We start from the raw sequence: 15578 nt of genomic DNA on the forward strand, positions 1-15578 counted from the left end.
GGCTGCTCCGGCTGCCTCTCCCTACCTCTCCCTACCACCGAGGGAAGCCAAGGGCCACGCAGACTGTCGATACAACTGGAGTGCTCTGACGTGCTTTAGCGGTACCTGCATGTCCTGAGTTAAAGACACCCCAGTGTGTGTCCTGGCCAGCAGGACATTTGATACTCCTGCTGTCATAATTTTATTGTCTTCAGTGGGAACAAGCACTGCAGTATCTGGAGGACAATTACTTTTTGCTGGGAAATCCATTCTCTAGAGCTCATAGCTAGATATACAGCTGGGAGGAAGATACATTTTATTTCTAAGTTTGCTTCTTCATGGGACAGGAGTTGCAGTGAGGTGAGATGGGTTGCCATGAGTTGCTCTGCTCTCTCCCAAGCTACACCATTCTCAAATGTAATTTCCCTTTCCTCTCCCTCCTCTTTAACAACTGTGTGTGCTTCTCTTCCCTTAGGCCATGGAGAAACCTGGAGATTTGGAGGAAACTTACCATTGTTGCGCATGGGGGAGCTCTCAAAGCAGACTCTGGGAAGCCCTCCAGATGCTTTCAGCATGCGGGTGCTTGGCAGGAGTCAAGAAGAGTCACTGCATGCCCTCAACGTGATGCAGAGTAATTTCAGTTTCTGTGCCGTCATTGAGGGCCTAAACTGTTGCACAGGAGCACTGAGGGGAGAAGCATAATTTGCAGTAGTCGAAATGCAAAAGTAAATCAGTAAGTAGTAAGCGAAATGCATGCATGCTCTGTCCTGCATTTGCAGGTACATCCATGTGTGTGGGAAAGGGTACAAGTGAAAAGGGCATTTGTACAAGTTTCTGGGCAGGTTGTACGCGCTGGAGCCGAAAGGCCTGCTTGTTGAAGGAGAGATTTTAAACCTGCCTGTAAGTCCAATAACCAGCTTTCTAACCACACACATCCCACACCTACATTTTTGTGTTCTGCAGCTTTCATGTTGGTCAAATAAAAAGCATCAGCACCACATCTACTTGTTTGCATTGAGGACCAATATGTTTTCTTTGCACTTTAAATACTGTTTAGAGCTCTCTTTATGAGCTTCAATTAGGAGTTTGCTATGGAGGGCTTATTAGAGCAGTTTTATTGGTACTTTAACACATTTTCTTTGTTAAAAGCTAGTTTAGAAGCTAGTTTAAGAAGCTTGTAAATGGCAGCCACAGTGAGCTGTCTGTTCAACTGACAAACGCATATCAACAGGCCTCCCAGAAGGTTCCTCAAGTCACCTGGTCCACCCCTGCATGAGCATCAGCAGTGAGCCCCAGCATCTGCCAGGCTCTCAGGAAAGGGAGTTGGGTGCGGACATCAGGGAATAGATATTAATTCTGGAATTCTGGGGAAAAAACAACCCCCTAACTGGAAGTTTTACATTTGATATTAACTTAAGATGTATGAGACATCCAGTCAATTTGGTATCCAGAGCAATCAGGTCAATAAAACACAAAGACATCACCCAGACTGGTTTCACCAGCAGAAGCAGAGGTCAGGACTGGGAGTGAAGAAACTTTCCTGCTACCCAGGTTTTCCAGCCAGGGCTCAGGCTGGAGAAAGCCACAGCGTCAGGCCCCCTTCTCTCCGGGCCGTGACCCAAGGAAAGCCTCCCTCTTCTTGTCTCTGGAGACTCCACACCGGGGCGGACATAACTGAGAAGACCCTATCCCTGGATGAGGTGCAGTGGAGAGCACCCGAGGGGTCGTGTCTGTCCTCATGTCCCACATGTGTCTGCTTGTTTCTGTTTTCTCTTTCAGTACGGTTCTTGTTTTAAAGGCACCTAGAGGTGAATTGTGGCTACTGAGGAGTGGCCTCCGGGAACAGGGAAAGCCACTGCAGCAGAGGAAGGAGTGTGAAGGTCTGCCCGAGAGTGCTGCCCACCCTGAGAGGCACCTACAGCCCCTCTCAGGTGGCAGGGTAATTTAAACTAATTCATGTTTTGGATTCCCTCTTGCATGCTGTAGCTCTTTTTGGATGTGGCCGCCCCATCCCCACCAGCTCCCCACAGCTCCCTGGCTCCCCCAGGCAGGGTCCCCCCTGCAGCCAGACTCCCGTCTGGGCAGCTGCCCCGCCAAACACCCGCGGCTGCCATGTCGGCACGGCTGCCATCCTCTGGCCCAAAAGGTGCCATCAATCCCCCACACCCGTCTTTCTGCAAACGCCTGCAAAGCCCGTGCCCACGAGGGTCCCACCGCAGAAACCCCGGCCGTGACTGCTGAAGCGAGCTTAGGAGTAGGTGGAAAGTATCTCCTCCAGATCCCTCGGGGAGTGCTACAGAGTATCTAAACAAGTCTGTTTCATTAGCCACATTTATATTTTCCTAGGAAAAGTATGCAAGTAAATATTTTCTCCAGGCTTTTTTCTTTTCTCTCCTCTTTTTCTTGGCTCCTTTTTTCCCTCTAAACCTACAGTACATCACTCACGACGACTTAAATAGTGAAAACTGTCTACAGTTTATCTAAGGATCAAACAGCTGTTGTCTTCACAGGCCTTTTTTATTAATATGAATTAATGTTTTCCAACTTATTTCCTACATTTCTGCTGGGAAGAATAACCCTTCCCAGAAGCATTCTTTGGCAGATAGCAAAATAATTTGAGTAGCAGATATATGATCTCATTTTTTTCTGGACAGATTACAAATTGGAGATTGGCTAAAAGTGGATGAACACAGTAAGTATTTTAATCTTGCAGTGATTTCATGTGCCTAAATGCTTCAGCTGCCTACACTTTCCAGGCTATGAGCTGCATCCTTAAGGACTTTAATGGTCTCTAATTGCGGAGGATACTGTGGCCCAGACCTACTGTAATGGAAGAGGGAGTGGGTTGTTTCCATTCGTATGTCGCTGCAGAGGTTTCTGAGCATTAACTACTTGCCTGACCAGCATTTCTCAAATGAAGTTCTTTGGAAATACCAATGTTCGAGTCCTACTCCAGCCCAACATTCACAGAAATAGGCTGCTTTTGACATAGCTGGACTGCTCCTTCTCTGCAGCTGGATCCTGCACGGTGGGTCTGGAGGTAAAGACCTAAAAGTGCTGCCTTAGAAATGTTCTCATATTATCTTCCAGGGAGAGTCTTTACTGCTTTAAACTGCTTTAAACATCTTTATGGAGAGTCAGTCCTTCTAAAAGGTTGCTGTTGAGCCTGAAAGCATTCCTGGATTTATTCATGTGAGCTTTATAATCTACATGTATGTCAGAGACTTTTGCCACTTGATGTAGGTGCTCTCAGAGCTCTTGCTGACCCTACCTAGTTGTGGCAGTGACATGTGAACCAGCACACTCCCACATCTCACCATTTCTGAAACAAGTAGTTGTGCATGTCTCTTCCACTGAGAGCTGAAGATCTCTCTGATTTGCACCCAAAGGAGTGATGGATGTTCATCAGAGACACAGCAGATGGAAGAGAAACTGTTGACTCTCAACTCCAATTATTTCTCCTTTTGGAGAAGGTTTAGAATTAATTTGCAATTGCATTTACTCAGTGTAAATATGTCGTTGGCTATAAGGAGTCTTTCCACGTAAGTACTGTGTTCCTTAATTGTCCTTGCTTTTTCAGTGCTCCTCTCTAGCCAAGTCAAGAACGATAAATAACTAGGAACCCAGTCTCCTCTGCATCTCAAATTACATTCCAGTATAATTTTTGGAAATCCTGGACCAGGTAGTTTGTTTTGCTTCTGTGATGTTTGATAAGCAGTGTGTATGAAATGATAAGTTGATGGGAAAACTCTCAGTGATCTCTTGGAGCGTTGCACCAGATCTCTGCTCTATCAAGCCGTGTGGAAAAGACTGAATGTGGTGATAAAATATCGGGAAGATTGTCCTCTTCCTTCGACTGAAGGATCAGAGGATCCTGCTCAGCTATAACAGGCACTGGTACAACCGGGAGGTGCTGACACTTGTGGCAGGTCTGTTACCTCTGTGAACTGAACCCAGGCTGGACACGGTGCATGTCCTGACCAGCACAGCGCTGTAATAATTTAAGCTGGAGTGATTTATTTAAACCTGTACCAATTTTGCACCTCGGTTCCTTTTTCTTTCTTTGCATTTCATATAATTCTCTCTGTTTTCCTACTTGCCTCCTTGATTATTTTCTTCCTTCAAGAGGGCTTTTCTGTATGTAGGTGATAGGAACAGCCGAATGAAACGACGCAGGATTTTATGTTGCAAGAGACACGTGGAATTAGAGTGACCTTCACAAAACCGATTTCTTGGCGCCTCAATCTCCTTCAGGCCTTGCACGTAGCTGCAAACTAGTGGGCAGGTTTTCATCAGTATCTTTAATCAGGTTTCAAGACACTATAAAAACACAACAAAAATCATAAAAATTCCTTTTGTCTCAAACACATACCTTAGCAGTAAGAGATGTATCCCTAAATATTTCCTCAGGAAAAATTAATGAAGCAAATTAAAAGAAAAATTCTTTCAAGCTGTTCCAAACAAACTCATTTCACAGCCTTTTATCATGCTTCCTTGCCGTTTGGGAAATTTATTTAAGTTATTAAAAAATTCCCTAAAATTCTCAGCTGAAAAGTTGGCTTCTGTTTTTTCTACAAAGCTAACTCACCTGATTTGTCAGAACAGCTCGAAAATGAAGTGCTAACTGGTGGGTTTTATTGAAAGGAAACCAAGTGGAACAACATATGTATTTTCTTAGGAAACTAAAAAGCTCACAGTCCTGTGGTGTTCCTTGGGGTAAATTCTTTGTTATGAATTACAACCTGCTTACTGATGAGTTGTTAATAAAAAGTAGACCTGCTGGGCCATTATTTTTTTCCACACAGTATACCCAGTTTAGCTTTTTTTTAACGTTTTCATTAATGCACTGAGTGTGAATAAATCTGTTTCCAATTTGTAATTGTTTTCCCTTCATCTGGACATTAATTTATTGCCAAATCTAACACTCTTCTATTTTTAATATCCCTCCAAACTGAAGAGCTGTTTTAAAAAGAAGGAAAGAGATTAAAAGAATGCAGGATAGTGGGAAGGATCTCCCTCTCTCTCCCCCCCCCCCCCCCCCCCCTTGCTCTTTACTCTCTCATTCTCTATTTCCTTCTTTCTCCCTTTCTCTCCTAGATCATAATCTGGGACCAGGAGGAAGGGGCACTGGGGCTCTCCTGGGTCCTGGGCGTGTTTAGTTCTCTCTCTCTTTCTTTCATCTTGCTCTTTCACTCTCTCATTCTCTATTTCCTTCTTTCTCCCTTTCTCTCCTAGATCATATGCCAGGATCTGGGACCAGGAGGAAGGGGCACTGGGGCTCTCCTGGGGCCCCACCGTGTTTAGAAACAACAGCCACCAGCTGAACTCATACATAGTGGACAAAATGGTCTGAAAGAAACACTGGAATCAAAGTAGAAACAGATGGTAACCTGAGGTGGCAGTACAACTTCATTTAATGTGGGGTGGCTTTTTATTTATTTATTTGTTTATTTTCTAGCTAAGCATCTCTTTCTGTGGGGGAGCCTCCTTCCTCACTCATTACTTCACTGTAATCTGGGCAATAGCAGCAAATCTCATTTGTCGAAGAAAATGAAGGGATTAAGCAGAAGGCAGTCAAATGCCAGTGTGTTTCAATGGATATTATTAGCAAGTGGCTCTCTTGCTATTTCGGTTCAACACATTTGCATGTATTCACATGAACTGGGGGCATGAGTCCAACCCCTAATGATGGAGCATTACTATCACAGTCAGGAAAATCTGTGGAATCAGCAGCAAAAAATGTGTCTATTTTTCTGGCCTGTTTCTTGCCATGAGGAGGAGGAGAATGTATGGAGGAGAGAAAGGGGAAGGGAGGGTTAGTGGTTCCTGGGGTGATTTCAGAAGCAGCGCTACTGGTGGTGGCAAATCTCTTGGCAGGCTTTAAGCTGTGCTTGTGCATGTGAGGAGAGACGCCAGGAGAGGGCTGGAGATGCATAAAATAAAAGCAGCTGATGTGGGATCCCTGAAGCAGCGCTCCTTAGATGCAGGGGGTGCAGCCAACAGCCCAAGCGTGGCGGCTTTGAGGGATGCTGCACGCAGCCAGCAGCAGGGTCGCTACCAGGAACACCAGAGCATGCAGGAGGCACGTGTGCCATGATGCTCTGCAGCAACCTGCAGTGTCCGGCTGCCCTGGCCAGGAGAGCTACCTCCAGAGAATGGGATGTTTGCACACAATTTATCTGTGGCCTTCGACATACCACCTGTTTGGCATCGTAAAGGCCTTTGCCTTAGATTTTCGGCTCCCCCAAGAGCCTGGGACTTGGTTTGGGGGGGAGCAAATAGCCACCAGCGGCCTTCAGGCTCCCTTGCAGGCAGAGGGAAGGGAGAGCAGTCATGTTTTGCGCCTTCAGAAACCTCCGGGTTTCCAGGGAGGAGGACAGACACAGAAGTCAGTACCTTTCTGGGCACCTGGGCTATTAGTCAAGGCTAATTTTTAGGCAGTACCAAGCAGACACCATCTGGGCTATCAGACTCAGCCCTGCTGGAAAAGCCAGGGGACTCTGACATTACTGATATTGTTTTGCAACATATTAAACAGAGTCAGGAGATAGATGAAAGTGCCAAAATAGATAACTGTACGTGTGGTGTTTGCGTAGTGATTACGCCCACTCCACGTACCATTGTCAGATGTGTTTTTGCGATGGGCTGGATGTGCTTATCCTAAACCTCCTGGCAGCAGTTGCAGGTACTTTTCACTACTCCGATGGTAGCATGGTAGCACAGGCTAGATGACACAAAATAATGAGAAAGGAAAAAGAAACAAGCTTTTCCCCTACTCCCACGTGGTGCCAATATTCAATTCCCCACTGTGGGGACACTCCTCCATCACCCACCAGGATGTGGGGAGCAGTGGGGACACAGGTCATTGCAGAGAGCAGTTGCAGAGTTTCTTTGTCTCAAATGCTTTTGACAGCAACTTCTGTGCTGCCTCTGCTCCCCAAAGATGCTGGTTTTCTCACTGTGTGAACTGTGCTCTTTGGCAAGCCAGAGAAACTGATGCAGACACATTTTATATCTCAAATCTTTTTCTTTTTTTTTTTTTAACCACAGTTAATTCTTCCCTTTTGCCCTGGGTTATAGGACTTATGTCCGGAAACAATAGGAGCCTAGCACCTTCCCATATGATCTCTTTCTTCGTTTTAGCTGCTTGTAAAAACCTATCTTGGTCCCTTGAGTCCTAAAGAGTAATAAGTCCATTGCCTCCACAATTGCCTACTCCATCTGGGACTCTCATTGGGATTCAGTCCACACATTCAGTTCAGGTGGGATCTTCAGAAAAATCAATAACCAACATGTCTGGCAGCACTTTACTGCATGGTATCTGTGTCCTGCTTCCTGGCTGGGACTCTCAAAATACTGATGTTCTGTTGAATTGGGGTTTTTCCAAGGTTTCCAGCCACCTCTCTGGTGCTCTGTGATTTTTTTTTTTTCCAGTTGACTGTAATCTATCTCTCATAATCTGTATAGAGATGGCCATTCTTCCTGCTTCGCTGTTTCCCCTCTAACTGAGGCCCTGCAGTTTGCAGTGTTCAAATTACGGCCTTTGGTATTATTGAATGATGCCGCTACTTCGGAAAGCCACGGGTGGCTGCAACCTGCCAGTTATATCCTCTGCTGCTGTCAGCATGCTCCTGCCATAGCACCAGGCCTTTGGCGGAGCCGTGGGCTCTGGTCCCGGGACGGGGGCACATCTACAGGGTGGGCTGCGCTCCAGCACCCGTAGTGTCAGCTGGGCAAGGGGGGGAGATGGGGAGCATTGCTAATGGTATTCCGCACAGCTTACCTGGGTTCATGTTTATACTGAAGCACAGAGACAGGGTTATAGTGTCACCCACAAACTCTAAGCCAGCTTTAAACTCTCTTGCTTGGGTATGGGTAACAGCCTGCCTGAGGCAGCACAGAGCTGTAAAACAGCACAAGCTGTAAAACTGCTCAAGTACCTGGATCTGGTCCATACCAAGCTTTCAGATACTGCTGCTAGGTCGGGGTTGAGGGCTGATAATGTAGATCTATGCGGCTGCAGCTAACGCAATGAGCTGCTGTGCAGCTGTTCTCCCGGGGAAAGGAACAGAGCTCTGTGCTGGACTGAAATGGCCCTTTTCACCCCATTCATGTGAATTCAGCCATTCATACCTGGGGAAATATCATTGCTGTTTTAGTGCAGAGAAAGTGCGGCACAAGGAGATTAATGCCTGATTTTCGGCCACACTGGCCATCTCCACCTCTTGCTAATGGATATATAATGTAGCCTGGTCAGTGCTTCTGAAGAAATTGAGCCTCAGCTGACTTCTTTAAGGTCGCAGAGGCAATACCTGGAGAAGTACTGACCCCATAAACCCTGAGTCCCTTGCCAGTGGGACAACTGGGAGGCCTTTTTTCCCTCTCCAGAAGCATCTTCCTTGAGCAAGCACTAACAAAGCTTTGCCAATGTTGAAAACGATCTGATTTGGTGTAATTATTCATTTTGCTGAGGCTGGCCCTGACTCAGTGCTTCTGAATGCTTTTGAACCTGAAGCCTGCAGAAAGCTGTTGGTCTGTGTGATAGAGAGTTATCATCTCTGCTTATGCAGAGCTCCTACTTTGTAAGTAAGGAAGGCTGTTTTTCAGCCTTCAAACTGGTTTTCAGTTTCCCCTACCATCACACTTGTTTCTCTTCGAGGGGCAGGAAGGGTGAGCACTGAGGCTCCCTGGAGAGATAGGGACCCCTTGTCTCCTGTGTAACTCTCTCTCCAAACAGTGGTAAGCAATTGCGCTTTTGCAACTGTACTGCCAAACATTGACATAATTTCGGCTCTAGACATGCCATTGCCACCAATCAACACAAGCATAACGAGTTTTACCCTGACCTTTTCCATTACTCAAAAGTCAAAAAGGCTTTCTAAGCTGGCCTCTGAAGGACCGAGCAGCTTTCCAGTCCTGTGGAGGTGGTGTTTGAGTTGGCTTTGGAACACCAGAATGCAGGGGCATCTTCACAGGACTACTCTTCCATATAAAGAGAGAATGCCTCTTTAATGCAGCATCAGTGAAAATTCTTCAAAGACATCTTGAAATTTGTAATTATCTACCATTTTATGCAGATTTACATTATATGTGGATTCTGAACAAAAGGAACCCTTCTTTTTTTTTAAAAAAAATGGGTTTAGGTTCATTGTTTTACAAAGTATTGGTAGCTGACCATAATGCTCCTCACTAAAAATACAATGCCCAATCTGTGGGCATTTCTCTTTAGAAACAACTCTTTCCCATCTTTTAGAATAAAACAATATGTTAGAATAAAAAAGATATGTTTAGAAAAAAAGATGACATAGAACTTAAGGGTCTAGTCCAACTCCTTGACAGGTTGAAACAGATAAAGTATCACCCACCAATATTTGCCCCTTGTGTACTGAAATTCACAAAATAACTCTGTCATGTGTGTTGATGACTTCATATTCAGGAAATTTTCTTCCATCTGATATTCAATTAAAACATTCATTGCTGATTTCTTCTGGTACTTCTCCCAGTGCTTATGGAGAAGAGTTAGGCACATTGTCTTTTCAACTTTTTTGGATACTTAGGCTATCCTTATGGTTCTGTTTATGATCAGTGCTTAGCACTAGTTCCATGGTCAAGCAGTACCATTGCACTATGGCGCTGTAAAGAACTCCAGTTTAGCAGATTCAAAATAGAAAAGGCTTATCCTAAGGCCCATTGCTAAAAAAACTATGAGTAAAAGGCAAAGCACTACGTGACTATTCCATTTGCTACAACGATAAAAAGAAACTCTTTAAATGATCTGAATATCAAAATGCAACTTATGTGGATATATTACAGGGAAAAAAATCCATCAAGAATACAATATAAAACTTTGAATTACATTTTTCTCCTCATCTATCCTATGATTAATGTTAAAGGAAAAATCTGTGAAGGATAAGGGAAAAAATAAACTTTTATTATTTTATTAACTTAGTGCCATAGTCGAACTCAAAATATTCTTGACCATTGAAAATCCAAGGCACTTTGTGTTTTGCATATAAGTCACTGAGGAAAGATTCTGCTTGAAGAGGTGTGTAAGTAGCTTTATTCTATTTATTTTTAGGTGGATTTCATGTAAGTATTTACCTAAGTATCAGCGGAACCTGAAATCATCAACGCAGTTCCTTGTCATACCATTCTCCTTTATCCTGGTCCATGACATGTGGCCCGTTATACATTAATCAGTCTTCCCAAGCTCTGATTCATAAAATTGCTATGAACTGCATGCATTTGAATCACATGATATTTAGCAGGAATAAATTATCTGGGATGAAGGAATTTTAGGCATTTTCTTTTCAAATAAATATCTATATATTTTCCTTATGGCCAGGCTGGACTTAATGAATCTGATCTTATTTCATCTCAGGAGCAAAGATGTTTCAGGCTGGTTAACGGAGAAACTTGGCTCAGGCCACAGACTCTGTATGAGAATCTGATGATTATTAAACCACAGAAACTGAGTGGAAACACTGCTTTAGGTCCCATCATCACTGCGGAGCAGATGGACAGGAAAACAAATACATGACTTTCCCTGTGCTGATACTGAAAATTAGAGTCTCACACCTGCCTTTGTGGTAGATTTCTTGTATGACCTAGACACAATAATTCAGAAAAATATTTTCAAAGGCAATTGTAGCACCAGGGCACCGAAGTGTCAGTGAAAGCCAAAGGGAGTAAGCGAGCAAGTTTGAACCTCTGAGCTGCAATGTCTGTTTCCCAGCCTTCCACCCCTGAGGTGGTTATAATTCTTCCAACCTTCCAAGCTATTTTTTCTTTTTATAGTGCAGGCAGTTTTTGGAAGGAGCTAACTGACCAGCCAGGAATGGCTGGAAATTCAAGATTTCCATGTTGTGTGACAATACGGTATGTCAAAAAAGATTTCACTCTCACCGAAAGGAAAAATCTCTGTGTTTCATGGAGAAGAAACTTCTGGCAACTTTTTCCCTTCAGGAATGTCAAGATAATTTCTTCTGACTTCTAAAAAATGGAACAGAACAGCCAGCTACCCCAACACAATTTCCTCCATACAGGTTGTCATGGAGCCTAAGCGATCTGGACAATTTGGACTCCAGTGGGAATTATTTCCTTCTTGAACTAAAATGAATTGAAACAGACCTGAGATAGTTGTCCTTGTCAAAGATATTTACATGTATTTACACTGTTGAACAGGTCTGTTAGACAACAAAACCAAAACCTATTTTTTAACTTGTAGGTCTCCAGACAACATCTCTGCCCTGGCTGATAGATTGTCTCTGTTTGCTCCTACACTGCTTAAATCATTCTCTAGGTAGGAAAAGCTCTTGGCTTAAAGTGCTTCCCAGGATGACGACAGAACTGCACTAAAACATAAAAAGGAGCCAGCCAGATCGCAATAGTTGCCTCCCTGATACCCACTCCAATAGCTTTACATAGTTTATGGACGTTTTTTAACCTCACCAGTGTAATTAGTTCTTGATTGGACCTATCCGCACTGGCCAGGAGATCCTCAGGGAGTCTAACCTCTTTATATCAGCAATCTTTGTCAAAATTGCCAGGAAATCACAATTTCTAAAAGATTAGCGCAGAACAGTGAACACAAAGTAGATCCTCAAAGTGTCCACATTAAATGATGGAGTCCTCACTGGGAAAGCTAATTCAGTGCAATTCATTTCTGAGGAATTTATAAATTACCCTCAAATTATGTACTGAAATATTGTGAGAACAAATGACGAAGGAGAGTCCTGTTGCAAGAGGTCCTACTTCTCACTGAATGGAAGTGGAGAATTGTACTTATTTAACTGCTCATCCCTAGCTTTTGAGAGAAGAGCAGAAAACAGGGCTGGAGGGGAACATAAAAGACTTCCAGTCCATCCTTCTGCCATGAGAAAGGATCTGCTGTTCTTCAGGCATCACTGTCAGATGTTTACCCAGCTTCTCCTCAGGAGCCTTCAGTGATGGAGCCTTCCTGAAGGCAATGTATTCCGGTGCTTCCAAATAATTTTTTCTAACATCCAGACTAAAACTTCTTGGTTGCATACTGCATTTATTATTCCTAACTCTAAACACCTAGGTGATGGAGAACAGGGGATTCTTTTCCTCACTGAAGTCACCTTTTATGTATTTGAAGACTTATTATCCAGGTTTATAGTAGGAAATTATAAGTGCTGGGGATCATTCTCTGGCACTGGGTCAACTGGCATGCAGCAGCCTGGATCTATTCTAGCAACCTCCTTCAACCTCTAATACAGTCTGATCACATTAAATCTGCCAACTGGGAACATTGTTGGGTTGTATCCCAGGCCCTTTCCCTGGCAGCTGCCCAGGAGAAAGCCTGTCAATCCAGAGCAAACCATGGTAGTCATCTCACTTCTCTTCATCAAATTGTTATTTCAATCTTTTCTCATAGGACATATTTTCAAGATCTCCCTTCATAACCATTGCTCTGTCGTCTCATTCCCACTCACCCACATCAAACCCGCATGTGGTGCTTCAGTCAGAGCCTGGCCCGTGCTGAGAGGAGCAGCGTTCCTCTGCCTTGAGGGCAAAGCCCTAATCATGGAGCCCACTATTGCCTCTGTCTTCTTTGCAGCAACAAGATGTTGTTGACCTGCGTTCGGTTATGATCTCCTAGAAGCACAAGATCTTTCCTGCAGAACCTATCCATTTGTTGCCTACCCTTTACTTGTCCAGGTGATTATTCCTGGCTAAGTGTAACATGCAGGCAGGAATCCTAAGTGAACCACATTATATCTCTTTGTCAGACCATTTCTCCAATTTGTTCTTATAGATATTTCTGTCCTGCAGCTTCTCCCACATTGATTTTATAAAAATCTTCAGTATACGACATCCAGATCATTAATGAATATACAAATGTTGCTAAACTCAGGACAGACTCTTAAAGAATACCATTTTCACAGTAAGTTAATGGCTAGCTATTATCTGAGGGCACTGTTCCTGCCTTTTTTACATTTGCTCAATAATGATTTAATCTAGACCATGTCTCCCTGGCTTGCCTTTATGAGGCAAGTGTATCAAAAACCTTGTTAAAATCACTGTATACAAACACTTATTAGCTCTCTTCTATCCATCCATAAGGCCTGTTACATTGTCAGAGAGGGAAATAATTCAAATTGACGCAGTGCGTTCTGGAGCAATCCATGTGGCTGTTATTTGCATTGTTAACTTTTAGGTGCTTATGGATTATTTTTATTACCAGTCCTATTCTGGGAATTGAAGCCAATGTATGGCATCTATGATTCCAGCTGTGCTCTTTTAGAGGCAGGAATGCTCCTTATCCTTCTCCCTCTTCTCGATCCTCACCTGAACTCTGCAAGTTTTTGCAGAGTACTTGCAACCAGCAACACTCTGAGAGTGCTTTAGCCAGGTACTAAAGAGGAATGGTGTGGCTGATCTGAAAGGCTCTAATTTATCTAAGTAATTCCTTGCTTTTTCTTCCCCTATTCCAGCAGGAGATCTTACCTTTTATCTGCCATACTGTATTTAAGCCACCTGATTTTAGTCATTACTTTCAAAGGAGGCTGAAGCAAAAAAGCTTTTGGCCTTCAAGAGACCATCTGTCACTAGCTTTCCTTCAGCACTTTCTTGATTTTCCTCTTACAGAGCGACTTCTCGTTATCATTTTGTGCCTTTGCCTTCCTGATTTTGTCTTTTACTGTCACATTACTTATTTTCATCTTTAGCAGTCTAACCTGGTTTCCACTGCTTGTGTGTATTCCAGTGTTTGAAGTCAAGGAAGAGCTTGTGGTTTAACCAAGTTGGTTTATTACCGTTGCTTCTTCTTCCCCTGCTTTGGAGTAGTTTACTCTTCTACCTGCAATATTTGTTTCTCAAAAAAAAAGTCAGTTTTCCTTAACTCCTTTTTCCGCTAAACTGTCTTTATGTAAGATCTTACCTACCTGTTCTCTGAATTTATTGAAATCTGCATCCTTGAAGTCCACTGTTCTGATCGTGCTGCTCTCTCCTTCCTTTCCTATGGATCACAAACACTGTCATTTTGTCACCCTCATCTCAATTTCCACCTTTGTGTTTTCAGCCATTTATTTCCAAATCTGTAGAAATCTTCCCGCTGCTCTCTCTGCTGGATTTTCTTTACCTACACGTCAAGAAATTGTCATCAGCACATTACTGGAGCTTGCTGAACACTCTGCCTACATTTCACTACGCACAAAACGTGCCCACAGTTATTCTTTAAAACTGAGACCAACTGGCAGAGAGTGGCCCACATCTGGACATCTAAACTCTCTCGCCCTCCAAAACTGGGAGGCCATACCCTGCCCACGGGATCTGGCTGCTGCTCTCTGCTGACTCCAAGCAGTGTTTGGGAAGCATTTTGGGACAGTGGCAGGTACCTGAGGGCAAAACCACGCCAGGGAATGTCCCAGCACTTCAGTATGAATGGCAGAGCATTAATGCTGAGGAACGTGTTCCCTCTGGAACCGTTTCATTTACTGCGATAGATAAAGTCTCTTGTTTCTTGGCTTATTACTTTCTCAACAGGTTGCTGAAGAGTGAAAATCCCTGGACAGCATCACCTCCTAGAGGATCCTCCCAGTAGCTCACAAAATGCCGTCTCTACCTGTACTTGCTGAGTGGGCTGTCCACAGTAGATAGTTATCCTGAGAGCACCTAAACTCCTTTCCCCTGTGATCAGACATTCAACAACTTTTCCTCCATCTGTGCTCTGGAGCTGAAAGCAAGCCCCATGTACTAGGCAGCCATGCTTCCCTTCTCCTCTTTCTTGTCCTTCATGAATAAACTGCATCCTTTTCTACTAATATGCCAATCATACGAGTTATCCCACCACAAGCCTATTTTACGCCTATTAATTTTTGATCATTATGTAGACTTCCACTTCCTCTTACTAATGTCAAGCTTTCATGCATTAATCTAAACATCAAGATGTTTCATGGGTTGACACCCCCCAGCACACACACTCTCTTTCACCCCTCCTATGACCCTTTTGTGGATAAATCCGTGTTTCTCTGGCTAGAAATAGATATTGGAAAGTATTTTGTCGCTGTGGGTGAAAAGAAGGAATTAAGTGAGATATGTTTTGTTTAGCTTCAGATGAAGAAAAAATTGCAGAAACAGGACAATGACATCCGCCCTCCATCTGAACATGGTTCGTCTTCCCGGGTTAAAGTCTGTGCTGGAAGCACGTGATATCCTGGCAGCAACACAGCAAATGTCCAAGAGGGAAATGACACGTTAAAACGAAAAGACAAACACATTTTTCACCCTGACAGACAGCTGGCTTACATCTGTATTTTCAGAGGCATCAGCAATGTTGACTGTTATTGTTAAATGCTCAGATACTGCACTGGAGTGTCAGAGGGCCTGAATTCTCTGCAGTGTTATTGCCCACTTCTAAGACATCCTGAAGTGATTAATGGGCTTTCGGGTCTTCCCTCTAGGATGCCTTCACGTCAAAAAACACTGGCTGGGAAGCGGGACGCTGTTAGGGTGTCTCATGTTAGCACCGCACTCACGGCAGACAGCGCTCCCGCTCGCCAGGAGGGCGGCCTCGGGGAAGGGGACGGAGGAGCGAGGTCGGGCCTCCACCTGCGGCTCCCCCGCCGACGCCC

The sequence above is a fragment of the Aptenodytes forsteri genome, unplaced genomic scaffold (genome assembly GCF_000699145.1).
Source record: "Aptenodytes forsteri isolate BGI_AS27 unplaced genomic scaffold, ASM69914v1 Scaffold245, whole genome shotgun sequence".
In the NCBI taxonomy this organism is placed as follows: Eukaryota; Metazoa; Chordata; class Aves; order Sphenisciformes; family Spheniscidae; genus Aptenodytes; species Aptenodytes forsteri.